Raw genomic sequence first — 6,827 nt, 5'->3', positions numbered from 1 at the left:
AAGTGGTGTACTGAGCTAAACAGAGAATTCTCAACAGAAAAATTTCAAATGGCCAAAAGATACTTAAGGACATGTTCTATTTTCTTAGCTATTAAAATACAAATCAAAATAACTTTGAGATACTCTCTTACACCTGTCAGAATGGCTAAAATAAAGAACACCAATGGTAGCTTATGTTGGAAAGGATGTGGAGTAAGAGGAACACTCATCTATTGCTGGTGTGTAGTAATAGGAGCGGCGGGGCTGCATCCCCAGCACCCGGCCGCCCGCATGGCTAGCTTTACCCGAAATAATTACACGGACACTGTATTCTTTTAATCACTGCTTGGCCGATTTCTATCTAGCCTCTTCTAGGCTAATTCTCACATATTAATTTAGCCCATTTCTAATCATCTGTGTAGCCCACGAGCTGGCTTACCAGGAATGATCTTAACCTGCATCTGTCTGGAGTGGGAGAATCACGGCGACTCCTTGACTCAGCTTCTTTCTCTCAGCATTCTGTTCTGTTTACTCTACCCATCTATGTTTTAACCTATGAGGGCCAAGCAGTTTCTTTATTGCTTAACCAATGAAATCAACAGATAGAAAGATGACCCTCCTCCATCACTGGTGGGAATGCAAACTTGTGCAACCACTTTGGAAATCAGTATGGCGGTTTGTCAGAAAATTGGGAGTCAACCCACCTCAGGATCCAGCAATACCACTCTTGGGAATATACCCAAAAGATGTCCAATCATACTACAAAAGCATTGGTTCAACTATGTTCATAGTAGCATTATTTGTAATAACACAATTTGGAAACAACATATATGCCTCTCAGCTGAAGAATGGATAAAGAAACTGTGGCAATCTACACATTATATTACTACCCAGTGGTAAAAAACAATGACATCTTGAATTTTGCATGCACACTATCCTCTGTGAGACAATCCAGAGCCAAAAATATGAATATGGTATGTACTCACTCATATGTGAATTCTAGCCATAAACAAAGGATATTGAGCCTATAGTTCATAATCCTAGAGAAGCTCAGTAATAAGGTGAATCCAAAGAAAAGCATATATAGATCCACCTGGAAACTGGAAGCAGACAAGATTGCCTGACAAAAGTTGGGAACATGGGTCAGGGGGTAGAGGGAAAGGAGAGGAGGAGAGGGGGGGGCAGAAGTAGAAGTTTGAGGAGAGCTTGGGGGTGTGGGATGGTTGAGATGGAGGAAGGATGGATATGGTAGCAGAAAAGGAGGTATCTTAATTTAGGGAGCCATATTAGGGTGGGCAAGAGGCTTGGCTCTGGAGGGGTTCACAGGAGTCCATGTGGTTGACCCCAGCTAGGACCATGGGCAGTGGAGGAGAGGTTCCTGAATTGGCCATGTCCTGTAATCAGACTGATGACTATCTTGAATATCACCATAGAACCTTCATTTGGTGATGGATGGAGACAGAGACTGAGGTCCTAAGGTCCAGTTGAAAAGCAGAAGAAGGGAGAATATGAGCAAGGAAGTCAGGACCACAAGGGGTTCACCCACTGAGACAGTGTGTCTGAGCTAATGGCAGCTCACCAACTCCAGCTGGACTGGGGCTGAACGAGCATGGGATCAAACTGGACCCTCTGAATGTGGTTGACAGTTGGGACAGACTGAGGGACCAATGACAATGGCACTGAGATTTTTCTCTACTGCATGTACTGGCTTTTTGGCATCCTTTTCTCTTTGGAAGCATACCTTTCTCATCCTGGATGCAGTGGGGAGGGCCTTGGAGTTCCAACAGTGCAGGGTGCCTTGCCCTCTCTTAGGACCAGAAGGGGTAGAGGGAGGCTGTGGCAGGAGATGTGGGAGGAGGGGAGGAAGCGGGAATTTTGATTGCTATTATTTTTAAAGTAATAAATAAATCTTAAAAAAGACTTTTTATAAGGGAGAGAAAGGTGGTTCCTAGAAGAAGCACTCTATTTCCTCCAAAGAAGACAGAAGACAGATGGGCACAAAACATTCATCCACAATTCACTTTATCAAGTGAAAGTGCTAACCACTAGGCAAAAACTGCCTTTCATCTAAACTGAAGATCTCCATACATGGAAAAAGAAACAAATGGAATGGACTTGCCTAGCTGCTCAGGCCAAGGCAGGCTTATCTTCCTACAGATTTCCTAATCCACAGAATCTTCTGGAGCCTTGCTGGCCCTGCTTCTAACAGCAGAAGACAAATACATTGAATGCCCTGCCATCAATGACCAGGAGCAGTGGCTCTAGAAAGCCAATTAGAAAGTTGTCTGTCATTTTTTAAATCAATAACTCAAGTAAAACTGTATCCTTTTAAAACATCTCTAATGCAATTTTACAGTTGAGATGTTTGGTCAGTTTAAAAGGACAACCTCACCAAACAAATTTCAGTATAACTTCTTTTTTTTTGAGAGGAAAGGATTTATTTGGCTTACACTTCCATATTGTTCAAGGAAGTCATGACAAAAACTCAAAACAGAAACCTGGAGGCAGGAGCTGATGTAGAGGCCATAGAGGGGTGAAGCTTACTGGTCTGCTTCTTTCAGAACCCAGCCTGCTTTCTTATAGAACCCAGGACTACTAACAACTAAGGGATGGCACCACCTTCAATAGGCTGGGCTCTTCCTCATCAAATACTAATTAAGAAAACCCTCTACAAACTCGCCTACAGCCCAGTCTAATGAGGTGTTTTCTCAACTGAGGCTCACTCCTCTCTGCTGACTCTAGATTGAGTCAGGTTGACATACAGCAAGTACAGAGAATTTGGTAGGTCTTTAAGCACTAGACAATAGCCAAAGGTGTTGGTTTCTATGCATTAGCTTAGTTCCCATGCAGCTACACATGGAGATCCAGAAGGTTTGAAAAGGTGAGCTAATACGATACCTTCTATTCTCTCCAACATCTAATCAACCTTTGTCCTCTTTTCCAGCTAGCCCAAACACACCTCAGCCTTCATCAGAACTGTGCTATTAGATGCTAAAATCCAACCAGAGCTTCAGCAAAACTTGAAAGCCATTTGCTGTATAAGAACCTAGTAAAAAGTCACACTAGGTCACTGAAAAGAATGTCAGATTGCTAGAGCTGTTTGGTCATACTGTTCAATAAACACAATATACTAATATAGAAGCAACTGCACAGGAAAGAGTCAGGGAGAAGCATGTCCTCTGACATCAACCTTAAAAGCTAACCTCCCCTCTACCAACACTCCTCCTGGGTCTGCAGTTTCTGAAATCTCAAGCCTGTGTTGCTTTCTACTTTGCAAATGAGTAATAACTCAGTCAGCAGAAGTCTTCAGGCAACAAAGGGCCTGGCCGTGACGACTGACTGTTAGAAATTCCTCTGAAATATAACATTCTTCTGCAGTTTTGAGGTAAATGATGCTTTCATCCTGTTTATGTTGCATTCTTATTTGCAAGCCTGTTCTCTTTGTCAATAGATTTATAATTCCCTGTGTGGGACTCTGCACACATCACAATTTTGTCCCTTTATCCACAGCAAGTCACTGTCGAGAACCTAATGTACATGAAATGTCATCTTATGTTCAGATACCCTGACCCCTGTGCACACCACATTCAGGCACACAACACACCGGCCACACTTCCACCTTGGACCAGCCAGTTACATGAGTATCTACCATAGTTCTTTAGTGTAGATTAAATCATTAATTTTCAACAAAGCCTTCTCAGTATAATCCTGCTGCCATAACAAAATACGACCAAGAATCTGTAGATGACAGAGTAATTTTTTCCCACAATTCTGAAAACTGGGAAGTATATGATTTAGGAACCGACAGATAGTCTTCGATAGAGCCTCACTTTTTGCTTCCCCAATGGTTCTTCCGTCCTGATATGGTAAAAGAAATGAGAGGGGTAAAGGCATAGCCAGTTTCCTTCTGCCACTAACCCTTGCTAGTGTTGCCACTAACACTTGTGCCACTAATACTATCCAAACATGGATAGAAACATAACCACCTTTAGGTTTCCACTTAGGTGTTCTATTTTGTTTTGACTTTTACAGTTTTTATTTTATTACATATTTACTTTTATTTTTACTCAGGTGCACATATGTATATGTGTCTGAATAAATGTATGCTCTATATGTTTGGGTGCCTATATAGTCCAGATGAGGGCATCAGAGTTCCTGAAGCTGGAGTTAAAAATGGTTGAAACCCACCCAAGGTGGATGCTGGGAACCAAATTATTGACCTCTAGAAGAGCAGCAAGTGCTCCTAACTCCTGAGCCATATTTCCAGCCTCTGTAATTTTTTTATTGATATATGAAAAATTGTACATAGCAATAAATCTCACTACATTGAAGTGTGAATGGAGGATGAATTTCAGATCATACCACAGTCTGAGCTGCCATATCTAAATGCAAAAGTCACCCCTCCCCTTTCTTTATATGCTCACTCCCATCTGACATGCTGTTCACTGAGTTCATATTATTTACATTTAATCTTCATTACTGGAACATAAATGTGTGAGAATGTTTTTCTTTTTTTGCACGTTACTATATTCCTAGCATTTGAAATGCAGGCACTTAGAATAGTTATTGAATTAATGGGTTAAGCACCGTTATGTAGGTATTATCATTACCACTTCACCAAACAAAGAAACAAGTTCAATGAGGGAAAATGAAAAATATGGAACACTTCACTAATTTGTGTGTCATCCTTGCACAGGGGCCATGCTAATCTTCTCTGTAGTGTTTCAATTTTTAGTATATGTGCTGCCAAAGTGAGCACCAGTGTAACTTCTTAACATGTTCTAAAGAAAGGGTGTTTTAAGAATACAAATGCAAGCAAGTTATTAAAGTGTGTACCTACAAGTTATAAAGGTGGAAAAATGCAAGTTATCAAATTCCTCTCATGCTGCCTTTCATAGCCTTGACATTATCAATCAAATGCTGATAAGCTATTAATTCAACTCTGGCAGAGTACTACTACTACCGCTTTGATATGGGATGCTATATGCTGTGAATACAATTGATTAATTGATAAAACTGCCTTGGCCTGATAGGGTAGAGTAGAGCTAGGTGGGGAAAACTAAACTGAATGGTGTGAGGAAGGAGGTGGAGTCAAGAAGAAACATTATAGCCCAGCTGGATACAGATGTCGAAACTTTACCGGGTAAGTCACAGCCTCGTGGCGATAAACAGATGAATAGAAATGGATTAAATTAAGAAGTAAGACTTAGCCAATAAGAAGCTAGAGCTAACGGGCCAAGCAGTGATTTAATTAATACATTTTCTGTATGGTTATTTTGGGGCTGAGCGACCTGGAACCAACAAGCAGTCTCCTACAACACCACTCTTTTTTGTTGTTCTCTAAAGATACTCTTCATTGCCAGGCGGTGGTGGCGCACGCCTTTAATCCCAGCACTCGGGAGGCAGAGGCAGGCGGATCTCTGTGAGTTCGAGACCAGCCTGGTCTACAAGAGCTAGTTCCAGGACAGGCTCCAAAACCACAGAGAAACCCTGTCTCGAAAAACCAAAAAAAAAAAAAAGATACTCTTCATTGCTCAAAGACCTCTGTCACAGTCACCCTTACATAAGCATGCTACTGTTTATACAAAGTATGTATCTAAAACTTATGTTTCACAAACTCAGAGGATTCTTGTGAGTTCCAGGGAGCCAAATTGAATGATTCACCTTAAACATGTCAGATACACCCCTCTCAATTCCCTGATCCTGAAAAAAAAATTTTCTTCCTAAAGTTAACTTTGTCCTCTGCTCTCCTAACACCTTACCAGGTCCAAAAGACACTAGACTGTTCCACATTACAAATCCTGAACAGGAGTAAAGCGAACAGCTACCCCAGCACTCCCCCCTAAGTTTTCTCAGGCTCCCCGCAAGAAAGACTTCAACACACAAATAAGCAGGGAGCATTCTTGCATAGCCTGCCCGCAGCGAGCAGGGTGGGCCCTTTGTTCACGAGCTAACAAAGCAGTGGGGAGTTTCGATCTGGGCACCAAGTGAAACATCATTGTGGTGAGTGAGTGCTGCGGCAGCTGGGAACATACCTCAGCCCGCCCACACTTCAAGGCCATCCTACAGGGGCTATACTGCCCAAACCGCCTCTCTATTCCTATGCCATTCAGCTTACATCCAGATCCCCACACCCCCTGTCTCCCTCCCTCTCTCCCTCCTTTGGGGCATAGCGCCTCCCTGCCCAGCCTGCTAGGACGCTGGGACCGAATGCAAACCGGGAGGACAAAGGGGTGGCCGGTAGCTCCTTTGTTCCCATAGCCTGCCCGCAGCGAGCAGGGGTGGCCCTTTGTTCGCGAGCTAACCAAGCAGCGTGGAGTTTCGATCTGGGCACCGAGTGAAACATCATTGTGGAGAAACATCTCTGGGGAGTGACATCACTGGGAAGGTACATCAGTGGGCAAGAAGACCTGATCCTGTAAAAGAAGATCCAAAGGGGAGTATTGGGAGGAAGAGATGGGCAGACGCCAATGCAGGAATTCTCCCAACAATCTGAAAAACAACACGAAACCACCAGAAGCCAGTGACCCCACAACAGGAGGACATGAACACCTTAATCAAGAAGAAGTAGAAAAAACTGACTTCATGAAAGTGATTGACACCCTTAAACAGCATATAAAAAACGCCCTTATGGAAATGGATGAGAAGTATAATAGAAAGTTCGAGGAATTGAGTAAATCAGTGAATGATACCCTAGGAAACCAAGGAAAAACAATCAAGCAGATAAAGGAAACAGTTCATGACTTGAAAACTGAAATGGAGGCAAAGAAGAAAACACAAACAGAGGGCTGGCTGGACATGGAAAATCTAGGTAAACGAATAGAGACTACAGAATCAAGTATAACCAG

General features: G+C 42.6%; 1 non-coding gene across 1 annotated transcript; it reads right to left on the bottom strand.

The window, feature by feature from the left end:
• Nucleotides 1-4,630: 4,630 nt before the first annotated feature.
• On the bottom strand, nucleotides 4,631-4,738 carry LOC121443104. The gene has a single exon (XR_005973630.1). It is a non-coding gene; the product is annotated as a U6 spliceosomal RNA (small nuclear RNA).
• Between the last annotated feature and the right edge of the window lie 2,089 nt (nucleotides 4,739-6,827).

The sequence above is a fragment of the Microtus oregoni genome, unplaced genomic scaffold, assembly GCF_018167655.1.
Source record: "Microtus oregoni isolate MIOR12 unplaced genomic scaffold, Mior012 000099F_ref0000060, whole genome shotgun sequence".
Classification (NCBI taxonomy): domain Eukaryota; kingdom Metazoa; phylum Chordata; class Mammalia; order Rodentia; family Cricetidae; genus Microtus; species Microtus oregoni.
This window is presented reverse-complemented; position numbering and strand designations above follow the sequence as displayed.